The following is a 9108-nucleotide window of genomic DNA, read 5'->3' on the forward strand; positions in this document are numbered from 1 at the left end:
AATTATAATGTACATAGTAATAAAGACTTGCTCTTGAATCTGAAAGGGAATTTCAAATTTATTAGTAGGCACTCGTTCTCGAGGAACGTCAGTCTTTAATTAAAACACATCATGCTCTAGGCATGCGGCACTTGTGTGACGACTATGACATTTCACCTGGGATAAGAACAGTTATAAGAAAGCACTAAGTGTTTTCGACATCACTACGTATCGCTCGAGGGTCAACATAGGCACCCGAAGAGTTAGAGTCCCAAGTAACTCGCTGTTCTATGCAGAGTTAGGTGCAGGTTTCATAACACTACCTGCGGCTACCACAAAATGTTTGACTTCGTGCACTTGTTTCGCATAATGTTTGAAGAAAACACGCGAGGACTTCCAGCCTGTGAAGCTTTTAAGGCTTTCGAAGTCCATACTCTGAAAGAAATTCAGAGACGATGCAACTTTTCTAGGATCGTGACCGGCGGGTGTACTGTCAGGATCCGCTCTGCGAATGAAGTAGGTGATTTTCGCTCTTAGTTGTTTCAGTGACAGGTCGCTGCCCGATGTTTCTCCTTTGAAGAGTTGGCCTCCACCAAAGTTCGAAGTTCTGCGAAGAGAGACCTTGAGGCTCTCTACTGGGCATAGAGAGGCATCTTCCTTCAGGGGGCATATTCTCCAAGGGCCCCATCTTTTGGTGGGTAATTCGTTTTTGGCGAGAAACGTCGGATCCGGGGAGAGGGTAATGTCTCCTGAATCAGTAAACAGGATGTGACCCTCTTCTCTTGATAATGCCACTATTTCGCTGACTCGGGCTCCTGAAGCAAGAGCAAAGAGAAATATAATTTTCTGAGTCAGATCCTTGAGAGGGCATGAATCATTATCCAAGTTGGAGGCGAATTGGAGCACCTTGTCCAATGACCAGGAGATCGGTTTCGGTGGGGGTGCTGGGCGTAGACGAGCGCATGCTTTCGGCAGTTTATTGAAGATGTCGCTGGACAGATCAATTTGGAAGGCATACAATAGTGGTCTAGTCAAGGCCGATTTGCAAGTAGAGATCGTATTGGCTGCTAATCCCTGTCCATGAAGGTGAATAAAGAAGGACATACAGAAATCAATGGTGATTTCCTTAGGATTTTTTGCCTTGACGAATGAGACCCATTTTCTCCAAGATGATTCGTATTGCCGTCTTGTGGATTCAGTCTTGTATTCCTCGAGGAAGTCTAGACTTTTCTTCGAGATCCCAAACCTCTTCTTTGCGGCTAGGGAGAGAAAATCATGAGATGAAGGTCCTTGATTTTCGATGATGAAGCGAAGACAGTCGACTTCTGTACTTGTTGGGAGAGAACTGGGCCCGGGAGAGGGATCAGCGTGGGCTGCAGCTCCAGGACCAGGGGGTACCAGTTGCTCCGGGGCCACTTGGGAGCCACTAGGGCCGCTGTCCCTTTGAAGGTTCTCAGCTTGGAGAGGACTTTCAGCAGAAGGTTGGTGGGAGGGAATAGGTAGATCTTGGACCATCTGTTCCAGTCCAGTGACATGGCGTCCACTGCTTCTGCCTTGGGGTCCTCGTACGGGGCCACACACCGAGGAAGTTGATTGTTGTCGCTCGTTGCGAAGAGATCGATCTGAAGTTCTGGGACTTGGTGAGAGATGAAGGAGAATGATCTTGCGTCTAGAGACCATTCCGACTCTATCGGGCTTGTCCGAGATAGAGCGTCCGCCGTCACGTTGCGGAACCCTTGTAGGTGAACTGCAGACAAGTGCCATTTCTTCTTCTCTGCCAGACGGAAGATTGTCAGAAGCACCTGATTTATCTGGGGCGATCTTGAGCCTTAGCGATTGAGACATCGAACTACCACCGAGTTGTCTAGGGTTAGACGAATATGGATCGAGGGAGGCGGGGAGAGTTTCTTCAGAGTTAGAAGGACCGCCATGGCCTCCAAGATGTTGATGTGAAACGTCTTGAATAGGGGAGACCATGTGCCTTGAGCCTGTTTTTGGTGGGAGTGACCTCCCCAACCCTCCAGCGAAGCGTCCGTGTGGATGTTGAGTGATGGAGGTGGGTGTTGAAGAGGAATGGACCTTTTCAGGGCCTTTGCTTCCGACCACGGCTTGAGGAGAAGTCGAAGTCTGTTTGGGAGCCGTCTCTTGAGGTCTCTTCGAGCGATGGATGCAGAACGTCTCCAGACTCCCGCGGCATTCTTTAGCTGTGCACGAAGCACCGGGTTTGTCACTGAGGCGAACTGTAGAGAGCCTAGAACTCGTTCCTGCTGGCGTCTTGAGATCCGCTTGGATTTCAGTAGTCGCTTGACAGACCCTGCTATTTCCTTCCTTTTCTTCTGGGGGATGGAAAGGCGGTGTGACTGAAGGTTCCATTGGATTCCTAACCATTGGAACTTCTGAGCTGGAGAGAGGCGAGATTTCTTCACGTTTATCTTGAATCCCAGGTGTTCTAGGTACTGGGTGACTTTGCTGCAGGATTTTAAACAATCCTCGGGCGATGGAGCCCAGACTAGCCAATTGTCGAGGTAGGCCATCACCTGGACGTCTCGGAGGCGGAGCTGTTGTACTATGGCGTCCGCCAGCTTTGTGAAGATCCGAGGGGCCACATTGAGGCCGAAGGGCATGGCCCTGAAGGCGTAGCTTTTCCTTTGGAGTCGAAATCCTAGGTAGGAGGAAGCGTGATGGTTCATTGGAACGTGCCAGTAGGCATCCGCCAGGTCTATGGAGACCGTGTAAGAACCTCGAGGCAGAAGGGTCCTTATCTGTTGAAGAGTCAGCATCTTGAACTTGTCGTTCGCTATGAACTTGTTGAGGGGGGATAAGTCCAGAATGACTCTGAGTTTGTCGGAGTCTTTCTTGGGGACGCAAAATAGTCTCCCTTGGAACCTGGTGGACTTTACCCTCCTTATCACCTTCTTGTTCAAGAGATCTAGGACATATTCTTCCAGAAGGGGGGTTGATTGTTGGAAGAATTGCTGGAAGGTTGGGGGTGGTTGAGTCCAACTCCAGCCTAGACCCTTCTTGACTAAGCTGTGCGCCCAGGGATCGAAGGTCCAACGATCCTGGAATTGGCGGAGTCTTCCTCCCACCAGAAGCACTTCATTGCTTCTGGTGTCCCGAGGGTTTACTGCCTCGGATGCTAGCTCCCCTTCCTCCTCTGCCTCTGGAGGGACGGCGAGATGCATCTCTGCCTGCACCTCTGTTTGAGCCTCTACCTTTGGGACGAAAGGTAGTCGTCTGTTGCTCGAAAGCAGGGGTGAAAACCGGCGACTGTGACAAGACCGGTTGGGTGACCAGCTGAAAGGTCTGCTGTGGCTGAGCTGCCACTTGGGGAGTAGCGGGTCCCGGAAACTGCCGTCTCTGTTGACGTTGCTGGGGTTTCTGCTTGGTGGATTTCCTCTTAGGTTGAGGTCCGTCGTCCTGGGAGGATTTCCTCTTCTTCGACATGCCCCACTTGTGGAGAAGGTTCCTGTTCTCCGTGGCGTCCTTGTCGGTGATCTCTTTCACGAGGTCAGAGGGAAAGAGGTGCTTACCCCAGATGTTGGAGGAAATCAGCCTCCAGGGTTCGTGTTTCACAGTGGCACCTGAGAACACGAATTCTCGACAGGATCTCCGAGCCTTCATGAAGTGGTACAAATCCTTCACCAGAGTTGCCATGTGGGATTTGGCGAGTACCATGTAGTGGTCTGGGACTCTGGTGTCACAAGCCATGATATCAAGTTGTACCTGGTGGGACATGGATACTGCAAGCCTTTCCTTCATATCTTGTTCCCGACGAAGGTGGTGGTCGTTGAGTTTCGGGAGGTCTTCGTTAAACTGACGTCCGGCTACGTCAGGATCTAGCTTTCCCACCACGAATGTATGCTGGATATCCTTCCAGTGTCGAGCGTCGGGGGGAGTTACTATGGAGAAGGGTCTGCACTCCTCCAGTGCAGGGCAGGGTTTTCCTTCTTCCACAGCCTTGTGGCACGCAGCGAAGGCCTTTTCCATGAAGGGAAGGACTGCATCGTCGGGTGCGACGTAAGTAGGGTGCTTCTTGCTCAGGGCCGGAAGCTTAGAGCAGGTAAAACCCCTACTTTTAAATGCGGTGGCTAGCATAGCCTGGGCCTTCGAGAGATCGAACACTATCTCCTCCTTGGGTTCGGTCTCTTCTTTAGAGGCAGGTTCAGAACGAAGCCGGACGTAACAGTCCGGGTAAGCCTCAAAGTTCGGGAAGAACTCCACATCTTCCAGGGGGACCGTGCCGATCTTATCGCTGATAAAGATCCTGCCGGTCGCGATAACCATATGCTCGGCATACCTCCAGGGGTTGGCATGTGAGCATGCAGGGAGATCCTTAACCGAGATCTTCTTCGGTTCTTTGGACCCCTTCATGGACCTGATGAACTCGTGAGTTTCTTTAAGCCTGTCGTCCATAATGGCTTTAATCATCCGGAACATCTCTTGGGCGGATGGAATGGGTTCCGGGGTAGCGAAGGTAGACGGGAGAGACACTTCCGTCGGTGTAGGAGTAGGGGCGGTGATGGAAGGCGGAGCGACCTCCTGCTCCGACTCGGTGTACTCCACCTGGTCCTCTTCATCTTACGCACCTTGGGCCATAAGGGTCTTCTCCGTGCCCTCCGAAATATCCGACATATGTTCGTCGTTCTCGGAATCCAGGTGGCATTCGTGCATGGACTGGGCCATGACTACGTCTGGTTCCACCGTAATCTGGACGGTGGGGATCAGTTCTTTGGGCACCACAGAATCGGGGGAGGCCTTTGGGAACAGAAGGGACCTCATTTCTTCAGTGGCCAGGTATGGTCCAGTGGCGTTCTTCTGGAAGCCACGCACCCACTTGCGTAGCTTATCCCGAGAAGTGTCCCTGACCTCCGCTGAGGGAGGATTATGAAAGGCATCGACTAGGCGATCCTGGCAGACCATACAGTTCTGCGGGTCCCAGAACTTCAAATCCCCTTTCTTGTTGGCACAAGGGACGTCGGTCCTACACGCCGTATGCCCGTAGAAGTGCGGGCGTTTCACGGCGCAGAAGTCGTGATCACATTTCATCTGCTCCTCCTGTAAAAGAAAGAGAATATGAGTATGGGGAGGGTCATAAGAATGACTCTTAAACTAAAGTTAATATTAATCATTAATTTTAACTTGATAAAGAGTGTGATGCACAGAGGAAGGGCTGAGATAGGATAGGTACATACTCCGTGCATCCCGCCCGGCTGGTTACCGTAACCTTCATCCGTGGACAATCCGAAGTGACCGAAGGCACAGGATAGAATTCAATATAGAAAGTCCGTAGGGCAGATAGAATTCTTTTGGGAATTGTCAAGGATATAAGGTTGGGACTGAGGCCACTCAGTCCCAGAATAGGGGACTAAAAGATCCCATAGGGTAACGGTTTCCGGCAACCAGCCGTGCTAAGATACACACAGCATGCTGGAAATCTGTGATATGCAAGAAGACAGCATGATTACCAATAGAACGGTAATAAGATACCGATCCATTTACGTAAACAAGTCATCTGGTTGCAGTGTAGGGCTATCAATATCAGATGATAGCTAGTAGAAGGGGGTGCAAGTCGCCTTGACGCCTCCGGAAGGTTCCGGCAGACCGCCGGCACGCCGGAGGCCGCTCCAGCAGAGTTTCTGGCATTAGGGAAGACAATATAGAAGTCAAGAGTAATACCAGGGTGGCGGCTCCGGCACAGCGGCGGCACACCGGCGGAGGGAGCGGCGGCTCCGGCAGTCGGAGGTTGCCGGCTTGGTGACAGGAACAAGGATGGTTATAGCAGAACCAGACTGCCGGCGGCGGATGACGGCACTCCGGGGACCGGCCGGCGGATGGACGACCAAGCTATGAGGAAGGAGGGAGAGCCATCGGCTGGAAGCCGGCGGCAGGCGGCAGTCCCCCGGCAAACGGAGGACTGGCGGCCGAGAGGTAAGGGATGAGTCACCAAGGTAGGAGGTGGGTATCACCGACAGTGGAGGCGGCAAGGGACCGGCACCCGGATAGTGAAAGAGACAGAAGGAGGGATGTAGGGGTCCGGCCACGGACCCCCAGACATCCCACCTGAGTGGGTGTACCCATGATAGAGGCTGACCCTATCACCCAGAAGCAGGGGCCGCAGAGGACCGGGAGCTAAGGTAGCCCAAGGGAGGGCTAGGGGACACCCAAGAGCGGGGGGGGGGGGAAACCCCTGCATACAGAACGCATCCAGTGACTAACCCCATAGGACACTATGAAGGGTATATGTACCAGAGCGGACTGCACACAGAAGCTCAAGGTAGCCCTATCACTCCACCCTAAGGAGGAGTTGTAGGACAGGGGACAGATGGGTATAGACTAACCTAAGTATAGGCTAGGCCATACAAGAGATAGGTGGGGAGGGGAGAAGAGAAGGGTCTTCCGTGGAGGGGGTTCTGTACCAGAGCGGCCACTGAGGAAGGGAGGACACTCCCTAGCCTAAGGTAAGGCAGCTTGACTGAAAACGGTGCATGGGTATCGTTTCAGCAAGAAACAGAACTAACCCCTCCAAAACCTAACCTAGAGCAGGGATGTACGTCCTGAACTAGGAAGGATGGAAGAGGTATCGCTATTGCAGGAAAGGTCGGAGATCTAGCCCCAGCAATAGAGGAAGGACTAGCCGTTCCTCACTCTCGGACGCAACCCTAAGGGGGGATCATTCCCTTAGGGAGGACAGAGAGGCGATAATATACTCTGATATGAGCTTGATCCCCTTACGTGGTAGGGGGAGCAAGGCTACACAGAGGGGATGCCCTAAGGCAGGGGATGAAGGAAGCATATAGGGGTCCTACTTGTAGGTTAGGTTAGAAAGACACACTATCTAACCTGTCCCCTATATGGTCCCTGAAGGCGAAAACACTTGCATCACAGTCAAAAGTATTGTAAAATAATGCCACTATCTTCATAAGTTAGCCTAGGATCACTGAAAAATATCATGCATGAACACTGATATAGGCGCTCTGGCCTGGGGGCTATAGTAGCCAACTGGTATGGGGTCAGTCGATGACCGATAATAAAGCGTCAAAACACGATATAAAAGTTCCTAGCTATGAAGACTAAATAAACTGATAGTATCGATTAGTTAATAAGGCCGGAAAACGTTGTTGATGCTAACTAAATAAGGCATGCAGAACAACAACGACGCCATAAAATGGCGGGTCCGGTTGAGGCACAGCTCTGCCACAAAACATCAATTATCTCGAAAAGTAAAATTTACTTTACGGTCAGAGCTTAATTAAACAATACTGGAACCTTGTACTCAACTTTCCAGAAGAAGGCGAGGCCGAAGGTAGCGACATGACGAAGATGCAGGTTGATAAAAAGAGCGTAGGGAAAATCCGTCTAAGATAGGCGAGCTACTAGCAGAAGGAGGAGGACGGACGTGACGTCATTTAGCAATGGCGCCCGTTTGTTTACGTCTCGAGTACCAAAAGTAGCCACGAACGAGATTAGCTGTGGAACGGCTCCCAGCTATTCTCCGCCCTTACACACCGAAGTGTTAACTCTGTTCGGGGTGTAGATAGCTATGTGGCGCGTTAATACATGCGTCCCCTGTTGATATACGATGTCTTAAAAGGGAAACCTTTAGGATACTCGCTCCAGAAGTTAGAATTCTGTGATAACCTGTGGTTAAATTCTCTGGGAATATCTTAGTAGTTATATACCCAAGGAAGCTACCAAAAAGGAACCTTCCATCAGGACGCCATGGCTTGAGCCCAAAAATAGTAATTTTAATTCTCCAAATAATTTTTTTGTTTGGTATGAATGCAAGTCTACTTAGAAATCTACGAATTCATTCTTTTGCTGTGTTTCCAATGAAAATATAGTGGTCCATGCTATCAACCGCTTCTACCACCATGCAAAATTATATCTTTCCAACAGCAAAATATTTCATCGCCTACGGCATATGTGTGCGCTTACTGGCTTGTCAAAAACATGATTGTTACCTAGCTCCCAAAATAATAAGTCATGATTACGAACCTTAATAAACATATCTTATTGCCAAATTAGAGGCCCTTTTAGCTTTATACCCAAAAATATATGAATATCAATATCAACACAAACACGCTTAGGCCTACAACTAATAAAACTACATTAGGTAAATATTTACCTATACACTGATAGTAATATGTATGGTGAAATATAGCTTTCCTAAAATATTTCCTTAAGACAAGTTAATTCCCTAGGTCCGAAACAATTTCTGAGAAATATTCTATTGAAATCGTCCAACAGACATGAAAATAGGTAGATTTATAGAAAAACATTAGCCTACTTATTTGGGAGGGAAATGACGGTAATTTTTTGAAGAAAATAATATTTTCTTAGATACTTGCGAAAATTTTTTAATTGGTAAAATTTGTCCAGTGTATTTCTATAATTATACCGGAAAATAAAGCAGGAAACCTAAATTTCATTATGGCTACATCAAAACACATGTTCCGTAACCTAACCTAACCCGACCAAACTTAACCCTGGATAGGTACGCTCCTCGGACACCCCTTTAAGGGTATACACGGACGCGAACGACCCCGACGCCAAAAAAAATTCTTGAAAAATCAGTTTTTGCAGTAACCTCCTTTTTTCTTTTGCCAAAAAAAACTTCAATGAATGCTTAAAACAACTGTAAAGATAAATACTACTCATCTGCAGAAAAACTATTTATTATAAATATTTTAAAAAATTAAGTAGAAAAAAAAAAGACCTGACATAAAAATTCATAAAAAAAAAGTTTATACATATATACACAAATCCTTTTAGGAATTGATTCTTGAATATTTAGGACACATCTTGATGTATTTTGGATGAAGTCAGACCCATGGAGGTGAAGATCTGAAATGAGAAAAAAAGGGTAACTTTTTTTGGCCAAAAAAATTTGTCCAAATTTCATGAATTTTTTTGGGTACCCAAATGAAATAGGAAGTGGCTAATTTTTTTAGGGAATAAACATATGTTATCCTAAAATAGAAATATGTAAAAAATCTTCATTATTTTGTAAATTACATTTATATCAGGGGCCATATCTAAAGGTAATTTTTTGAGTACTTAGAAATTTCGTAAAAAAATACATATATTTAATATATAATATGATATTTATGCAGGTAAAAATATACC

The sequence above is a fragment of the Palaemon carinicauda genome, chromosome 22, assembly GCF_036898095.1.
Source record: "Palaemon carinicauda isolate YSFRI2023 chromosome 22, ASM3689809v2, whole genome shotgun sequence".
NCBI classification, from domain to species: domain Eukaryota; kingdom Metazoa; phylum Arthropoda; class Malacostraca; order Decapoda; family Palaemonidae; genus Palaemon; species Palaemon carinicauda.